The sequence below is a fragment of the Rhipicephalus sanguineus genome, chromosome 2 (genome assembly GCF_013339695.2).
Source record: "Rhipicephalus sanguineus isolate Rsan-2018 chromosome 2, BIME_Rsan_1.4, whole genome shotgun sequence".
In the NCBI taxonomy this organism is placed as follows: domain Eukaryota; kingdom Metazoa; phylum Arthropoda; class Arachnida; order Ixodida; family Ixodidae; genus Rhipicephalus; species Rhipicephalus sanguineus.
Window position 1 is genome coordinate 29788801 of NC_051177.1, and position 20205 is coordinate 29809005.

At 48.1% G+C, this 20205-nt stretch overlaps 1 protein-coding gene across 1 annotated transcript in view; it reads right to left on the minus strand.

Annotated features, from left to right (window-relative positions):
* LOC119382629 (protein Shroom3) overlaps positions 1–20205 on the minus strand; it is a 74612-nt gene that overhangs the window by 21727 nt on the left and 32680 nt on the right. The gene's annotated exons all lie outside the window — the stretch shown is intronic.

A 20205-nucleotide genomic window follows, 5' to 3' on the forward strand; every position in this document is an offset into this window, starting at 1 on the left:
TGTGTACAAGAGCGAATGTGCCATTTTTGCGCTCGATTATTTTTTTTTTTACCAAAATGAACTACCAACTAGCTGAACAACGAGTTATTTTCGAGTACATTTTTCTACTGCTATTTTAATGCAATTCTTGTCACTCCTTTTTTTTTTTTTGGTTCACTTCCAGGCCTGCGTTCACCTATGAGGAATAACAAGCGAGAAGCCATATAGTTATACCGTATGTCCCTCTTTCACACGCATTGAATAGAGTGCTTTATTTTACGTTCCCCGACCTCTGATAATTATGAGTGCAAAGAAAAAGCTTTCCTTGTTGCTTCCTGTCCCCATAGAGAATGTAGATTACAAGAATACATACAAGCTGTGAGTCAGACTGACAGGTACTCTGTAATACATAAGCAGCACGCCATGTGTACTACGCTGTTCTTCCGTACCGCAGTAGAATGTGCACTTATCCATAAAACCAACGTGGTTAATTAGAAAGCAACGATGCATGTGAAACTTCAGGTCTGTTATTGGACAGTGTATCACCCCCTCCCCCCTCCCCACATACAAACACGCAGAACAAAAAACAAACATACGCGAAAGGGCAAGAAAGATGATTTTCCGCTTCAAATGGAACAGTCAGTTAACGACTTAGTCGCGCCCATGAAACTTTAAAATTGAGGAGTAGAAAAAAGTAAAGAGAAGGATTTATTGTACATAGGAAGCAGAAACACCCAATAGAACTACACTGCCACCCAGCTCGCGGAGTTTACTGGGTTCAAAGTTCATAGTTCAAAGAAGATGAAAAATTCCTAACAGGGAGCACAGAGTGCTTGTCGTTTAGTTTCACCCTCTATCTAGTTTACGCGCAGTGCTACGCTACTTCATTACGCAACCCGACAGTTCAACGCGATGAAACGCAATTATCTTTTGCTGCTGCCTACACAGCTAGTCAAAACGGCGTGCCCCCTTGAGGCATGCTTTCATAGCACGCTGTGTTCGCGCCGCGTAAGCGGGCGTTACAAAAAAAGAAAAAAAAAAGAAAACTGGTTTTGTTCAACAAACTTAGGTCTCATTAGTATGCGTGCACGCAGTCTCGAAAATGTTTCTCGGTTTAAACAGTAGAGGTCGCATTCTCTAGCACGCACTACGTCATTTGAACAAAGCGGAGCGGTATCTCTGGAATTCGACGAACAAGTGCCTTTGGACAAAGAAACAGTACGGTATAAAATTGCGGTAATAAAGTGTGAAGTCTGGGAACTGCTTAGAGACGACGCAAGATAAAGAATTTTGACAAAGGCACGAAGGCGATACGTCGCCATCGCGTATTTAATTGAAAAAATTCAGATGGGAACCAAACTGCGGCGCCACGTGACGAAGAAACACGCGCACGCGCGCATGAACACGCACGCACGCACACATTATACGGGTCTTACGCAATTCAAAGCACGGCCTGAAAATCACCTCCAACTAATTTTTCGGTCCATGCTTCCACAACAGACGACATCACGGTACGTTACCTAAAATACGAGAGACAAGCGAAGACCGTGAAGCGAAGAGGCATAGCTCGCAGGGAATTCTGCTCGCACCGGAATACATTAGGGGTAAAGTTTCCAAGAAGTGAAAGTGATGCGATGGCAAATTAGTTTCGAGAACGCCGAACTATACGGGCGCCTTTTGTTCGCTCAACAGGCGAATCCATCACAAAAAAAGATTCTTTTGTGCGCGGCGGGCGGGGTCTGCAGACGTCAAAGAGGACACAAAATTTCAAAGAAAAAAAAAAAAAACCGACAGCACGACAAGGGTACATTTCGTGTCCTAAAGCGCGCGCTGCAAGGTCAGCAACTTTCTTCTTTCTCTCGAGCCCTTGTGCGTAATTGCGCGAATCAAAAGTATAAAAGAGAAAGGACTGCCGTGAAGAAAGAGGGGCGCTTCCTTTTCTGAGTGCAAAAAGCATACGCAGTCGCAGCAGCAGGATACGTGCGCTAATGTGCCGACGTCGAGGCCCTCGCGACAAAAGGGGCTCCGAGGTACAAGAAACATTCCGGCAGGTTAAATTATTCCGGCGAGGGCTGTCCTGTTCCCTATACCGCATCGACGACACGTTGCACGTGAATTTCCCCCCTCTCCAATTCATCTCTTCTGTGCAACGTACGCATCCTTTGAAGGTGCCGATGTGACACATTCAGCTAGCGTTCCGAGAAAAAGAAAAAAAAAAAAGCAGAAGAGCTATATCTCCCTTTTATGCGGGTTTCAGTGAAACTATCGTCTTCGTTCTTTTTGTCACACGCTAAGTGGACGCAAAAGAGAAGTTTGAACACGACCGGAATGCGTTTTCCAATTACGGTACCGAGAACGGCTGCTGGAATGTGATTTAGCTGGTCTCTGCGTTGAAAATGAGTTGCTGTCCCTGTCAAATTAAAGAAACCAAAGCCTGCGTTACGAGCATAAGGTTCCTATTGCAACGTGTTAACAGTCATGCGTATTCAATCATTGCCATTTGAACACAACCAAAGGAGATGAAGAAAAAAAAAAGAAACAAGCACAACGAAAGTGAGTACTATTGGATAATACGCGGTGTTCGTCATCATTTGCGTGGTTTGTGCAAGCGTGCTATTACGATGGCTGACACGTGCACGCAGGCGTCTCGTGTAACCTTCAGTTCTGCCTTGAATGTGCGACAGTATTTGGCTCAATATAGCAAACCTATATCTTACTGTCTGCGAGATATGGCAATAAAACGAAGAACGTGTATAAAGGTGTTTTCTAACTGTTCTAAAACCTAACGCACAAAGAGTTCAGCCTATCCTACATAAAAAACAAGAAATTCGTGGAATTACAATCGTTCTGAAAATCAACTTTTTATGGAATAAGAGCGACGTTTGTTACGTGATCCACTTCACGAGTAGTATGATAGCTCATCCGTAAGCGTTGACCTACATAAACCATCGTACAAGGTATACACTTCAAATTGTACGAATAACATATTGTCCATTGTATCCATTCTGTCGAAGAATGCAGAGAAGTTCCATGCCAGTGACTTCGCAACGGTCGTGGGGGAAAGGTACAAAGAAGAGTTCGCTGACACGGCCGATTTGGCAACAAGGCCCCACTGCTGACCAGGCGGTGGCAGCCGCTGGAGAATCTCCAGCGGGTCGAGTTCACAAAAAGGTTTCCTACAAAACCTCCTGTAGGGTGCTCCGACTATGCGACTGTTCAGTTAAAGTGATCTAAAAAGACTAGTTGAGGGCATAGCTCGTCGAAATGGAATGGACATGGAAGAATGGACATGGAACAGGCGCGAATGGGTGGCCGTGGCCTTCTATCTGGCCAGGTCGCAGGTGCGCGACGCCCCGCGGAATGGCCTCGAGTAGTGGGCGTCCACGGGGCATACCCAACCGAATACCTATGCCTTCGCAGCGGGAAGCCCCGCTTTTAGACGCAGACTTGCCACCCAATGAGGTTGCTCCCGTAGTCTCCCCAACACAGCTCGCTGGCTTTCGTTCGGGCGGCAAGCACTGCGAAGGCTTCCACCTCTACGGACGTACATAGGTCCTCGGCGGTCGGGCAAGCAAGCAAGCGAACGCCCTTGCTCCTACCGGGGCCATTTCTTACTCTCTCTCTTTTTCTATCTATCGTGAAAGCGGCTTTGCAGACATTCCAGCGTTACGAAGGGACTCTTCCGGTTTCGGCCGTTTCGGCCCTCGCACCCACGCGCGCTCGTTCGGGTGAGCGTACGGACGCGGAAAGGGAAACGGCCCGGACTTGTAGTGGCCATAGCCCTCGCCGTTTCTTCTATATTGTTCGTTGAAGCCCTTGACCACGAACGGAGGAAGCCGTACCATAGCCGTACGCGTGTGTGAGCGATGTACACGTGCTCTCACTCGACGCGGAGCGTGATTGTACGAAACGGACGTGAACCGGCGCGAAAGATGGAAGACTACCGTGGAAAAAGAAAAATAGTAAGAAAAGGATGGTGCACGCCTTTTTGTGGAGCGAGTGTGTGGAGCAGAGTTTGGATGGCAGTGACGAAATTCACCACGTTGGTGGATGTCGCGTATGTTTCTCTTTACTTTGCATGTGCTGCTGGTGTGCTTTGAAGCCACCAGCAGCCCACGGCCGAAACGTCAAATAAAGCTGCTTTTCACTTGTGCGTCAAACATCTTGCTTTCGCTCTCTCTCTCTCTCTCTCTCTGTCTATATCTATATATATATATATATATATATATATATATATATATATATATATATGAGATATATGAGTGCCGCCAGTGAAGACCTTTCTTCTATTTTTTGTTTATGTTTCTATTTCTCATTTAGTAGCTCCATTAGAATCATGCAGTCTGCGCCCGCCTTTGAACCCCCTCATATTACCCTCGTTTTCGCAATAATTTGGCGCCGAAATGAAGTTGCAGCTGTCGTGAGCCAATCGAAAGCACGTTCGTGCCAACACGTGTTCCCCTGCACGGCGGCTTCCCCTTTGCGCCGGAGTGTGTTCTGTTAGAGACTCCCGCTATACAAGTGATGATTAACACACTCCTATTTAGCATCGGGTGGTTGGTCATTCATAGTCCAGAGGAAACGGCGCATGAAACACGGACAAAGTAAAGGCACGTAGCAAACGGCGAGTCGAGCTGACGACAAGTCCCTCATGTTTGCGACAGACACATGTAAGTATGGTGGAACATGAACTAACAGGCCCGGGACAATAACGACCACTTCTGCATTCGTGCGGGAAATTGTCAGCTGGTTGACTACAGGGCAACGTGCTGTTTGCAACGTGCGTTCGCTTTTGTATGCGTCCTTAACTGCTGACTCGAAAGTCGCGGGACCGAATCCCGGTTGCGGCAGCCGCATTTCGATGGAGGCAGAATGCTAGAGGTCCGTGTGTTTAGAATTAGGTGCACGTTAAATAACCCCAGGTGGTTGAAATTTCCAGAGCCCTTCACTACGGCATCTCTCGTGATCATATCGTGGTTTTGGGACATAGAACCCCAACAATTGCTATTAAATGCGAAGCATTTCTTAGCGAACCTCAGACACTTTGGGCGTTTCTATCTATCTATCTATCTATCTATCTATCTATCTATCTATCTATCTATCTAGCCGCCTACGTCTGGGCGCTCTCCTGGTTGTCTCAATAACTTCTAATGTACCAAAATTGGCAGAGCAGGGGACCAGTGTATGGTGAACATGATTCACTGATCATGACATGAATAACGCAAAATACATGTCGCGTACGTCATGAAATCCTTTCTCTCAGTCACGTGTGGCACATACCCGCATACCAGAGTTTATGTTATGCGGGTATGTGCCACAGGTGATACAAAGTCTCAACCAACACAGTGAACGCGAACACACACATAGACACGCAAGGGAAGTGATAATAATAATAATAATTGTAGTGGCTTTATTTTGACCATCTGATATTCTTTAACGTGCGCCGAGATCGCACAGTACACGGGCATCTAGCATTCTGCATCCATCGAAATGCGACCGCCGCGGCCGGGATCGAACCCGCGACCTTCGGGTCCGCAGCCGAGCACCGTAACCGCTACACCACCGTGGTGGACATAAGGAAACTACCATGCACTCGATCACGTGGCCCGCAACGTGGACCACGTCGATTACGCAAAAACCGGGGTCAATGCTTCCTACAATAAATCTGCCGAGAGAACCAGGCCGCTCATCATTATCGGTGAATTCCAGATTGAGTTATCAAGACCAACAACGACTGGTCTTTATACTGCGTGAAAGACGGCTTGAATGTGGACAGGGCAATAAAAGACCTCGTTGCCACGTGCAGGACAAGAGGCGTCATAGATCATTTCATCGTAAGAGGCATCCTGGGTTTCCAACAGCTGTGCTATATATACCTCGCACTTCATCGCACTTATACCCGTCGTAGCCGCGATCACGAACGGATTCGATTAACAAGTCCGGTCGAGCCGCTGGTGCTCACTGATCACCGTGATGATGACCTTGTTCAAGAACTGTCAAGAATCACTTCTACACATACGGGTTGGTGAAACGTGCGTGCGCCCCCGTCATAACAGATAAGTATAAGCATAACGACTGTAACCCAACTGCAACTGTGACTGTAACGTACGTGCAGTGCGCCTGCGTGTGCCACTTGGCTGTGTGTATATCTAGGGGAACTTTACTGAATGAAGCTTAGTTGCGAGTAACGCCTGTCCTGTGCATCTGTGTTCCTTCTTTGTCCTGTCCGAATTCGCGCTATCCAGTATTGAAGAATATAAGCACTACATATCAGCTAACCGCGTCTGGTGATGGTAACACCCATGTTGCTGTTGGCATCGTTACACAACTGTAAACAACTGGTTATATTATGCATATGCGACTCATCAACATACAAGTGTTCGCTACCACTTCCACATTTCTCTAGCGTCATTCTTTAACGTTTCGCTCAATGTGAAAAATTACGCCGCAGTCACCATCCCGCGCATGCTTCGCGTAACATCGACTCCCACGGTGCGTGGGATCTGCCGAATTTTTATCAAATCCTGTTTCCGCCTGAATGCCGCTCGTAATAGACAGCGAGCATTTGGCATCGCGTTCCGTTCATACCATCTGCTGTCCGTAGCGCTGTTGTCGCAATATATGACCCTCAAAGTGAGTTCCGAGTACCAGAGTACTCCCGAAGCCTTCGCTTCAATGCAAAACTTTAGCCGCAGTACTTAAAATGAAAATTTGGTGGGAATTCGGTGGCTTACATTCGCCTTTCTTTCGTCACTTCTTGGTGTGTTCTTGGTGGCTAGAATTAGAGGCGAATACGTTTTTGAGGATGTGGCCGATTGAGAATTTCTTTTCTTTCTCACCTCCCTTTTTTTTTTCTTGCATGATATACTTTCACTAATAAACACTTACAAGTCAAGTCACAACAAACGTGGCGGATAATGCTTTTTTTTTTTTTTTTCAGATCCACCTAAGCGACAATAAATGAGTTTCCACTTTCCAAACGAGGACCGAGAAAGTGGCCAGCGAAGAGATAAAAAGAAAGTTCGAGCGGCGTTCGTACAGTAACGCAGCCCATCGGCGAAAGCGAAGCTGATGGTAGAATGCTAAATAAGTAAAGATTAAAGACCACTGGCAGCAGTTGGGTAATCTCATTTGACAGCGCATCGTTCGGTATTTACTCGCCAGACAGCACGTATCCTTTATGCAAATACCTCGCGATCATGCAGGAGCTGCCCCGGAATAACAACAAAGAAAAGTAAATCTTGACCCTCGCTGCTCACCGGTAGCTGCGGGCAATGGCGCGGCGATTAGAAGCTGCTCAACACCCGCAAAGAGGATTAGAGAGAATTAGGGCCCTTTCATCTGCATAGCTAGGAAGACAAGTCCCTAGTAGAGTTGTTTCTCGGCGCTAACCTGTTTGTGTGGTCACTGTCAGGTTAGGCTTTCGATTTAATGTTCGACACCTTGACGACCCGGCTAGTGTAAATTAATTAAGGGACAGCAGAGAAAAAAAAATGAGTACGACTGTTTTATTTTTTTTATCTCATAAAGTTTTTTTACAATACCGTAAATGTCACAAGAAGCCAATGAGCGCCGACGCTACCCTCAAACTCACGCCACCTCACCGTAACGTCATATTGACGGCGTAGTTAAAGACAGTCTACATTTTATTTCGAAGGAGCCAAAGACTGAAGTTAACGAGTTGTGATAACTTTAGTTGAGCTACAACACGTGCGAACAAACGCCTAAAACACCACAGACAGCTGGCGTTGTCGTTGAGGCATTAAACTGAAAGTAAACGTCTCCTATCAGATGTACTACGTGACTCATGTACGATTGCGCATGAATTCCCGCGATGCGTATGTGACTGTTATATTTCCCTCGTATCTCCGCGTGTGCTTCTGTTTTTACTCTGTGCCTTAACTCTTGCCTGGTTACGGGTAACAAACTGCACTTTTCTCTACCTTTCTTCCGCTTTCTGGGCAGACAAGTACCGTCAGTGATATCATAATTCTCTCGCATTTTTTCTTCATCAGGACAACTCAATGGAAAGGTTGTTGTATCAGTGCTGACGCTTCAGCGTCCTGCCTGACCGTCAAAGCGCACCAGGGACCGCAAGCATCAGTTCTCAGAGCGCGAGGTCATCCATTTCGACCCCGAGCGGGGTTAAAAGGAAAAACAACCTCGCCGCACTGTCTTAAGCAGACTGCCATTGGCGAGTGCTCCTGCCGGTTTTCAGAGACGACTCGCGGCAAACGCTTAATTTTGCGGGTTGTCGGAATGCGAAGCCAGCCAAGGTTTGGCGGCCCGTTCGGGATGGCAGTCTCTCTGGAATGTTCCGGTTCGAACACCGCTGCACCGATTTGCTCGGTGTGTGCTGGCGAGGTGGCAAGTTCTTCTAAGAGCACGTGGGAGCGGCTCGCTGACCCAAGTGGCAGTCGGCCCGGACTGGTTCCTTCCTGCGCTCGGGGCCAACAGAGACGCGTCCAGTAATGGGCCTCGCCCCGGGGTTTCTCACTGTGTCAGGGTCGCGTCTGTTCTTCTTGTTTCTTGTTTCTCGGTCACCGAAGAAAAAAAAAAAAAGATCTCCTTGACCAAGCCTCGGACGGAGAACGGCACCGCGAAGACGTTTGCGCGTCAAGGATGCGCCGCATGCGGTCAAGCGGTTTCAACGCGGCCACAAGCCACGCTGTATATGGTGAATGAGAACAACAGAAAACCAAACCAAGGAAGGTATAGGGGACGTTATTTATACTAATTACGATACAAATGTGAACAAATTAAAGTGGACGATAAGACAACTTGCAGCCGCCAGGGACCGAACCGGCGGCAAGTTGTCCTTTAGTCCACTTGAATTGCTTCACATTTATGCCATTATTACTAATACTTCCCTTGGCTTGATTGTCTGTTGGTTCTCATTAAGGTTGCGTCTAGCAAAAAAAAACGAGCCCTTAAATTCCCCTTGTTTCGTTCGCTGTGTAGTGAAGTATCACTTCCCCATGCATGTCATCTCAACGAGTTTCGCCGTTAAGCGAACAAAGTCGAAGTGCCACCACCGATACCTGTCCCATGCAATTAACGTTCACCTGCACCAATAAGAAATAACAGAGCATGTGCTGCTCTTTTCGGCGAGCCCTGACATGCCATGCGTGTGACTCCTTTTAAAGAGACACGTTAACTCTCTTCAGGATCTCACGACTCACCGACGAGATCATAATGATCCCCCAAGACAGTTCACGTGTCTCTTTAAAGTGAGTCATATATGCGTGGCAAGTCAGGACTTACTTAAAAGAATCAAATTACATTAAAAAAAAAGAGTGTACGCCCGCCATATAGGGCTCCATCTATTTTCATATGAAGTCAAGGCTTTGACGGACACTCGTCTGGACAGGAAGAATAATTGAGTAAAAGACGAGGACGCCGACCACAAGGGGGAAAACAGTGTACTGACGCTTCCGCACACACAACGGGAGCCTTGTTCACAGACTCGCGAACAGGGCTTCCGTTCTGGGTGCCGAAACGTTGATACATTGTTTTTTCTCTAGTGGTCGGCGTCTTCGTCTTTTATTCAGGGTTTCATCTAACGTTTGTGAGCTAGCCGACCCTTAATGCACATGACAATTTTGGATTTATAATTCAGTGCAATGCACGTATGCAAGTGAATCATGTACTGCTCACGAAAAGTTCTGTGAGTGAGGACATCATGAATGAGCGCAAGGCGTGGCAGCCGTCGTCCTTCCTCAGCTAACCACGATGGCGCCTAAACGCACATGAAATGCATCATGGACATTCTCGGGTTACTGGTGAATTTAAATATGTAAAATTTCGACTCCGAAGCTGCTACAACGCTGGTTTGAGCAGCAGAATTGAAAACGAGGGACAAAAGGACAACCAAGGACGTCGCTATGAGCCGACAAGCTCAAGTGAATATAGTTTTGACTGCTACGATTCTCGACAGCTTCGGAGGGTTAGTCATGCAAACACACGAAGAATGACCTTCACTATCGAATACCAGTGTTCTCGAAAAATGTCATGCGGTCTGAGCTGGAAACGAGCACAAAATTGGATGAAGCATGAAATGGGCTCCTTTAAGTAGAGGCAGGAAGATGCTCAGCCCGTCTACATCCAGCACAAACGTGGCAAGCTCTGACCGTTAGCTGATTACGTCGTTGACGGTGTACCAGTGACGATGATGTCCTTTGCCTCCAGGGTAGTATAGCGCTGTCAACAACTCCCAGTTTTACGGCTCTCGTAAGTATATATACACTTCCCAGGCGGCTTGCGGGCTTACAGAACGCGCCAATTGCGAAAAAGGCTTCCAATCGTAAGTCACGGCACGCCGCTTTTTACCACGTAATAAAGCCATCAAGAAGCTGGTTTCGCCTCAGGTGTCGTCAAAGAGATAAGAAACGGGAGGGGGGGGGGGGGAGACCTTTGCACCTACGCGAATGCACGGGGGTTACTGCGCGTGTCACGATTTTCCCGGTCCGTTTGAAAAAACGCAAAAGCAAAACGCCAGAGACCCGTGACCTCTAGAGGAAACGGCCGCGCGTAGATTCGATGCCCACCGGTCTGAGTGCTCACTTCGACTCAGTGGGCTCAATTCCGTATCGAGGCGGCCACATCTTAATGCTTACTAAATGCAGGAACGGCTCTCCGCGTAGTCATACGTAATGTCCTCGTACGTGAGGGAACTTCTGAAACGCCGCAGCCTTGTATTAAGTACGGTGTTACGCTCAACACTAGTAAACGCGCGGCCCATTCGTGACCGATGTTCACGATTTGCCGATAGATACAACACGCACGGCGCGTTGTCGTTTACGAAGTAAAGCACAGCGAGAATGTCGTGTTAAACGTTTTTTCCTTGTGGCCATATCGCGAGCTGGGCTCGTTCTACGCAGGAAAGCGCGCGCTAAAGGAAAATGGTTGGGCATTAAAACACAAAGTGTACACTGCCCGAGCTAAGGCAGCTTGAAATGACGTCACATTTCTACGCGGATAAGGTAGCCAGAGCGCTGATATGCATCGTCGGCAGAGCTTATACGCTAACGGAATACAGCCACCGACGTGGATGCGCAATTTGCTAGAGCTTCCCTGTACGCACGCGTGTATGTATACATAAACGACAATGACGCATCGCAGGCGCGGAATTCGCGAGACTTAGGGAGCTGGAAAAGCCAACACAGTAGCCGCCTCCTTCCAACGACCACGAAGAACCAATAATCCTACATATGCGCTCCTGCTGCCCACTGCGGCGGTTTTTGACCCAGAAAGAGATCGTTTATTTACGAAGATCCAAAATGGCCGAGTGGTCGGCTCGTTTCTCGATATTCTTTCCCGGCCACAGCGATACTAACGAAAACGGCAACTCGGCGCCAAGAAGAGAGAAAGCGGTTGAAAGCAAAGCATGACATGCGCGCACCATGTCACGACACGAGTACGGATGTATAGCTGGCGCGGCACAGCGCGTTGCCGTTCATACCATGTGTATTTCATAACTTGTAATAACGAAAAAGAAATCGGAAAACAAGACGGCTTGCTAATGAATATGGCGTCACGAAGTTTAAAAAGGAAACATAGCTAAAGGACAAATATAATCAAAGAATACCGACGCCAAAGAAGTTTCACATAACAACAATTACCTCACTACAAGTACTTTTTCACCAAGTTACGTTTAGTCTGGTTCTTTCTACTAAGCTCTGAATATCGACATAGAAAAAGAAAACGGGAGCGAGCCCCCGCTCCCCTTACCACGAAAAAAACAACGAAAACAAAGCACAAACATTAAAGTGCAGCGTAGGCAGGCAATCAGAAACGTCATCGTCCTGTAGCATGCGTAACAGGGAGGAGATGAAAGTGAGGGGAAAGGCATTCACACGTGACATGCTCAACAAAGCAACGAGTCAGCCGCGTGCTAATCGCAAGGAATGAACAACACACCCTTTTGCAGTCTGTATCACTCCCTTCGCGCGTATAAGCTGTCTTCGAGACGTGTTCGACGCTATACGTCGAATAGGCTCGAGGCGGGCTTTCTTGCGACGTCGACTATACTGCCACCTTGGTGCAGATAAACAAACAAACAAAATAAGAAATGCTTCGCATTTAAAAGTATCGCACGCAGCCTCAACTGTATACGCGTTCGAGGGAGACAGCTCGTCGCGGCGACTGTGCGAACTCATGAAATATTCATAAAGCAAAAGCGCAAAAACGAGCGTTATTCAAATCCACGGCAAGGCACGCTCGAGTGAAAACGGGCGGTGCCCCATTTCTTCTCGCTGAATCAATACAGCTGGCCCTGTTTTGTTCTGTACTGTTTCCGCTCTGTCTCAGACGCAACGGGAATTTTCAAGGACGAGGTGCAGGAGCCCGACAGTTGAAACGTACACGTTCGTTCGCCATAGCGAAGCGGAAGCTTAAGCGATAAAGAGACAAACTGCAGTAGAGCTCATAGCTTACACAGCTGTGCAATCAACATCGGATTCTTGCAGGTTTTTCAAGCGAACCTTGTAGTAACTCGCACCTTTCGGTGGCGGCGTCGTACGCGTAAAACCCGGCGCCTGCGAGCGTAGAGATATGCGGTTCCGAAGGTGCATCGGTCACATGCTCATTTGCATGCGCCGTTTCCCAATTAGTGATGCTCTCTCGATCGTGGGCTTGTCGTCGATCAGCCGTTTCTGATATGACAATCCGATCTCTTATCGAGGTGGCTTGTAATTTCACGTTACCCCACTTCATTGTTCCCTGGCATGACCGTCGTTGTTGCCTGAAGCAAATGAAGTGTTGCGCTGCTAAGAACGTGGATGAAGGTCTAATACCGGCATGTAGGAAGGAAACAGTTAGGAGGGTGCATTGCTAAATGCGATAGAAAGAAACTTTTTTTCGTAGCACACTGAGTAAGCAGTTGTAAGTAGTATACAGACTACACACATTACTGAACAATCTCTTAGTGCCTCATGTATTTTGTGCACTTAGTAAGTAAGCCAGACTTGCGTCGAACTATAGCCAACAAGCAGTTATGCTTTACGGTGTACAGATAACAACACATAAAGCCATAATTTAATCTGCGACAAATGGTTGAAATGGTGAAATACGTTCGCGTTTTCGCCTCTGTTATGGCGCAGGGATGAACGAAATTTCCTTAAAATGTTCCTTAAACAGTCACAACGTGTCAATAAAACGTTAGCCTTGAAAGAGTCAGAGAAGACTAGCAGTAGTAGCGAAGACTTATTTAGCAGTTGCGTCATGTCTAAACCAAGATCACTATAAGGTTACAAAAGAACCATTTTTATCCAAGAGCAATCGTATCCACACCAGAGACCACCCCTTCCGAACGAGACACGTGGTTAGAAATTAAATGGAAAGAATTTAAACCTAGGCTCAGGAATCCTTCTCGTACGACTCAATGTTCTTTGGTACACCTACATCCAGCACACAAAAATGCGCAAGTACTGTTTTTAAAGCGAGCACGTTTTTGCTTCTGATCAGGGACACTTCAGCCAGAATGCTCGCGTCGCCAAACCGAAGCAGACTGCTAAATCGCAGGACAGGTGAACCAAGGGGCGTCGGAGGCAATTATCTCGTAATTACGGCACTGTCAGAGGCCAATGCTAATGACAGAGCTTACGCATTGAACTTATATAGTCTTCCAGCTGAGTGGACAAGCGCCGAACTGTCTCGGAACAGGTTACGTGATCTACATGGGTGGCCAGCAAGAAGAAAGAAAGAGCTAGCCTTGGGCCGAACGACACAAGCACGCGCATATAGGGGCCCCGAGGCCAGTCAAAACGGCCATGCGAAGTCTGGCAATGAAAACGGAAGACATGCAAGCAAATTACAAAGCAGGCAACGAAGTTTGGGAACACAAACGCGTGCCACAATATGGAGAGAAGGGGAGCCCCCCTCTTCCCCCAACGAGGTAAACAACAAAACGTAGATGAGAGCCGCGATCTTGCGGTTACAATGCCTCCGGGCCGCATAAAGAGGAGAGATAGCAACGGGACCGGCCCAGACAGTTTATAGGCCGCCCGCGCCAAGTCCGAAAAAGAAGCAATGGGAGCAAGACAGACAGGCATGCAGGGGCAACATGGTGGCGCTCCTAACCTCGCACGTGCCAACGTAAACATACAGTACATCTAGGAAGCCAAAGAAGTCACCGAATGGTGGCGCCAGTATCATCTACCCAAGGTCCCTCGCTCTCTGGTACGGGGAGGAGTCGGAGGAGTCATCAAACGGAACTACTTCACAACAAACGCATTATACGAGCGAGCACCGCTGCTGGCGGCCTGACAGATTCAGGGCGCGCGAAACGAACATTCGAACGTCAGGAGGTTGATGTGTTTGAATAGGATGGCAAAGATATCAGCCGAAGGCAAACAGCTGGAGGCGCGAGTGTCGAGCGAGGTGGAACGCGCTCTATAAATGAAGAGCCACCTGAAATACCGCGTGCGCTGGCGCGTATTTTAAGAAGCCGAAGTCGGACATGTGGTCAGGGGTCGCGAACTGTTGGGCCACTGCGAAGGAGAACAGTGTTAATAGAGTGAACTAGAAACGGTGGAGTGGGGAATCGGACGAAGAGTGCGGGTACGCTAAGAAAATATGAAACCGGCTTTTTTAACAACCGCGAATCACAAACAACACACAGCAACGCCCGTAATGCCAACGTCACCTGAAATCGCATTTTATAGATACTAATATAAGCGCTTGCAAAACTCGCTGGTCATACAAACGGCTCTCGCGGATGCAGAGTGCGTTGAGCAGAGCACGTGACGTTGCCTTGCGATAACATTGCCGTTCAGACAGAAACGGGATACGTACGCAGACATAATAACAACTCGCGCCGCCTTTTGGCGCACTCAGCGCCCTCGCGTAACCACTATACAACGTATACAAAGCAGCAGAGTCCAAGAAAAAAATATCGTGCCATGCAAGGTGTTGGGAATCATGCTACTAACAGCGTGTACGTTGCCATGGCGACCATGGATGCCAAAGCGTCCCGTTGAGGTGAGATCGTGCGGTCCAAGAGGTTCACAGACTGGACCTCCACGGATCATCCCACGAAGTCGACGGAAACAAGCATGGCGCTTCCTTCCTCGTCGAACACCTTCGATGTTGTTCGGCTGTATATCCGATTCACTAGTCGCCGTTGACAACTTGACTAGCACGTCAGCTCACCGAAACAGTCGATTCGCTGTTATCCGATGCGCGCACACAGGAAAAAACCACCGCTGGTCCGCAAGAAGCCCAAGGGCCAGAGCTATAGCGACGACGCGATCTCGTCGCGGCAGCTTCGGGCAGGAGCCAGGCCAGGAGGGGACGACCGCCGCGAGACCGCAACGCGCTATCTCCTCCGCGGGTCGGTCTCGTCGGCGGCGACTCCGCGCGCGCTAGGCAGCGCGGCTGGAACGCGGGCGAGGGCGAAAGCGGCGGCACACGTGGTCACGTGACCGTGTCCACAACACACGCACGCTAAAAATTGCGCACGCTGCGTGTATGTGCGTCCGTGCGTGCGTACGTGTGAGTCAGCGCTGCTGCGACGGCCGGGTGAACAGGTTCCCGCCCCGGCGGGCGCCTCACTCACACACACACACGCACACCGGCGACCACGATGCGCCGCCTGCGCTCGCATCGGCGCGGCAGGCGAGGCCTCAGCGGCTGGCATGCTTCGGTGAAGCGCCCTGCCCGCCTGCCGTGGGACTTGACACGGCTGGCGCCTCATCCGAAGCGCTCGGGGCGCTCAGGAGCGTGATGCTGCTGCAGGAGAGATGGCTGATTGCTCGCCAGTCAGTCCGGGACGACGACGAAATTCTTGCCCTATTGTATGCGGCAGTGACTCGGCTGTTTCGTCCACTAGCGCGTCGTCTTGCGCAATGTAATGCAGCAGTAGACGCTGCTGCGGCAGCGTAGATGGCGTAGACCGGGCCGTGACCCGCGGAGCAGGCGTGACATCGATAGCATGACCCGGCACCGCCGGGGCCTACCTACTATTCCCGTTACAAACCCTGTACAACTTCGAAGATCGCGCGTCACGACTCATTAAAGGGCGCGTGCGCTACGTTCGAGCACACAACAACAACAACAACAACAACGAAAAAAGTAAGACGAAGAGGCAAGGAAGGCAGAGCTTGCTCATTAATAATCATAGCACGTGACCCCGAGTATCTAGACCTTCCTTTAACGCGCGTCGCCCGAAAGCGCAGCGCTCCATAGTTATGCAACAGAGCTAACACACCCGTGTAGGTTCCGATTTTAAAACCACTCCCTTGCATTGAAACATGCCGCTCCCTCCCGACGGCTTCGACGATGGGTGCAATGACCAAAGCAATACGGGCGTAAAGCCTTCCGGTGTAAACAAATCTCACGCAAGAGAAGGACAACCACGATTGCGAGGGGCGTGCAGCCAGGCGATCTTTCACGCGCGCTAGTACGGTGAGCGCGGAGGCGTCTCGTTAATGTATCTACCGATCAAACCCTCACGCCGGCTTGAAATTTGCGTGGGAAGACGCGTGTTCCTCGAAAAAAGAAGAAAAAAAACCGAGAAACAGATAGCTGGGCAAAAAAGAAGAGAGACATGCAGATTTTTTCGCTGTTTCTTATAGACGGTGATGGTTCTCTCAATATATTCAAGGCGTCGTTTCAACGTTTAAGCCAAGCGTCACGAACGCGGCGGCAAAATCGAAAGAGGACAACACAGAGCTACAACAGCTGTGGAGTCGACGCAAGCGTCAAAAATGAAAAAGAAAACAATAATAAAAGCGAACACGATACACCTGCGACCGGAACTGCCAACGGTCAGGTGTGCTGCTCTAGGGGGCGCGGTTTGTGCTTTACATCCACATGCATTCGATCGCCCTGTTTTCTCTTTTGCATTATAAGCGGTTGCCAAGAGGAAACGCGCCTTCCGGTTCAGGGTCGACCCGGTTGAGTGACGTCAGGTGCGCACGTACAGCTATGACCGTTTCAAAAGTCTTTCGCGCAACGGCCAACGAGAGAAAGACGGAAGGAGGAAATGTAGAAGTTCGCACTGCCCTCGCAAATACTGAAGCGTTAACGTTAAAACGTTAGCTAAATGTATTTATATTAGAAGGCGAAACATGGGCAGCTCTTTTTTTTGTTTTTTGTTTTCGTCCATGTTTCACCTTGCGTTCAAAGAGAATGACTATAATGGATTACTCCAAACGTTTACCTTAGACAGTTACGTTCACGTAAGGTGAAGCGCAACGATCCTGAAGTCTTGAGCGTTCGGCAAAAACAGTTTCAAACGTACGAACGCTAACTAGTTATCGGGATTTTTGTATTTTTGCATTTACGATCGGTAACTTGCGATGTTATGTGCGCTGATTGTCAAAAAGAGAAGACGACATATTCTACGAAGTAACACATTCAATATCACGCACATTCTTCGCGCCATTCGTGGTGATTCTTTCTCATCCAATTAACGGTTACTACGCGACGTGACTATGAGATCATGGCTGTTTAGTATATGTGCTAATCCTGGAAAACACTGATGTAGCACGAACGTGTGTCGTTTCGCGCTACATCGAAGTTGTTCAGGTGAATGACCAGCAAGCCCCCATTGCAACCCTTGTGCTAACGCTGCCTAGCAACAATATTTCACTATATTTCGAGGTTACTTCATTATTTATCTGTGTATTATAACTTAACGCGTATACTGACATGTACATCGATATACTTTATGAATCGCAGCTTCACCGTAAACATTAGGCTGGAAGGGCGGTCATGCGAAACAAAATTTTTCACGTGAAAGAACGAAACGCACGACGGTTGGCACAAATTGCAGGCGCGGTTGGCATTCCGCGTATGACGTCAATCTGGCCGCCTGCTCTAATGGCGCAACTATAGGAGGGGTGAGCGTATCTATTCGAGTCACAGCGGCGTCACCGAGTCGCGGTATAACCGCCATTCCAGACGTCTGGGCGCCTAATGGCGTCAACAACACAAAACTGTGAAGAAAGTAAGAGCTGGGATACGTTTCAGAGAATCGAGCCACGGACCGCAGGTTTCAGCCTTGGACGCATTTAACTGGCTCGCGATAGCGGAGACCGGCCTTGACGAAGAGAGAGATAAAGAGAAAGTGAGAGAGAGAAAAGTAGAACATACAGGCTGAACGCTGAAGCCACAGAGTTAGTTCTAGGCACTTCCCTCACTTCAATGTAAAATGCGACGAGGCAGGCGTCATTGAGAGATAGACGTTCACGCGTAGGCGTTCGTCAGAGCTCGTAACAATTTTTATTTTTATTCGAAAGAGAAGAAGAATGGTCAAGCCGGAGGTGAATGACCCCTGGGCTGTCGCTTTATAGGTGAGGACGGAGCAGATATCAGTTATTGTGGCGAGGATCATTATAAGCATTATTATTACTTGCTAACGCATATTGAGTACAGGGGTAAATTTTGTTGGTGAGCATTTGTTGCTGGTACTTAGTATTACAGCGCTGCCTTCAGCAGACATCTCTAGCACCTGAGGGAAGTTTAAAGTTGAGCTGTCTTTTGTAGATTCTTTCTTAATAGGAAACTGTTTAATTTCATTCGTCTATAAAAAGGGCGAAAATTAGGGCAAATTCTGCTTGGATAGCAATGTGGCGTTCCCTCTAAACTGCACGTTGCCATCAATACAAGCTTCATGCGGGCGATGGTTCTCACAAAAGAAAAAAAAGAAACAAAATGGACAGTCGTTGCGAGCGGATGCGTAATATCGAGCTGATGTAATGATGAATGGACGAGGGCGAAGTGCCTTGGAAAGGATGGTCTGAAGGCAGGAATTGCCGTAGTAAATTCATTGATTCTGTTCATACAATGAACAATGAGTGATATACGATCGGAGTAGAAACACGAGACAGGAACAAGGAAAAAAAAAAAAACAAGCGCAATACGGCGTCGAAGCGTGTCTGGCAGATATAGGCACACTATCAGCAGCCGTGTAATAATCGAAAGAATAAGTGCCAAGGTTATAAACACGTCACATTCGTATAGGCGAACGTGAAAGCGATAACGCGACTTGAGGTCGGATATACTCGGTATAGGTATTTGGAAGCAAACGTCGCTAAACCTGGGAGGCAGTATAGAATAATAATAATTGTCGGGGTTTTACGTACCGAAAACCCCGATATGATTATGAGGGAAGCCGTACAGTGGAGGGCTCTGGATATTTCGACCCCCTGGGGTTCTTTAACGTGCACCTAAATTTAACTACACGGGTCTCTAGCACTTCGCCTCCTTCGAAATGCGGCCGCCGCGGCCGGGATTCGATCACGCGAACTTCGGGTCAGCAGTGGAGCACAATAACCACTAGACCACCGCGGCGGGTACGACGTCCATGGAAGAAGAATCAGGAGGTTAGTTATAGTTAAATTGGGTTAAGAGGCGTAAAAGCGACTAAGGCTATGTTGGGCCAGTCAAAGGGCGATGAAGAAACAGGACCCTAACTGAACACGATGGTACGCGGTACAGTTTCGAGTTCAATAGCGACCTGAGAGTGCACAAACAGAAATGTTCAAATCGCTAGCGAACGGACTGTAGCACTAATTGAGGCTATATAAAAAAGAAGAAATGATGAAAATAACTATAAAGAGAGAAAAAAAGCAATTGTGGGTGTACATACATTCGTCGTCCTCGAGGATTACATCGAGAGGATTTCACGCTTGCTATGGCATTTATGGTGCATGCTATACAGCTGTATCTATGTCCATATGTCAAGGAGCGACTGAATTCACCTTCTGTACAACCTCAGCTGCTTACGCAGAGCAGCGCTCTGTCATTAACGACTGAACCGACGTTGACGTTGCACGCATACCGCGGGATGGACGTATAGCGTAGGAACGACGATCGCATTTTACGAGTCTCTGACGCAGCACTTGACGTATACCGGTCGTGTGACAAGGCCGACGTTTGCTGCGTCGTGAGTTCGCGGACACATTACGTTTAATGAAGCTTCAAATAGGTTATCATTTTCTTTCTCTTTTTATTTTGCGAGGGAACGTACGCCACATTCCTCCGTTCATCTAGGTTTTGAATGTGTGCGAGAAATATGTACATCAAATGAAGCGAATAACACGCGGTCGTGTTATATACATGCGCGAAGCATGTCTAATCATGACATATTCATGTTATGACGGACGGCGCTCGCGTATTTAAATACGTTATTATTTCTATTTTTCCTTCTTAACCGCTTTAATTTGGTCACATTTCTATATCGTTTAATATTCTTTTTTACTTCAGTTGTACTTTACAGTC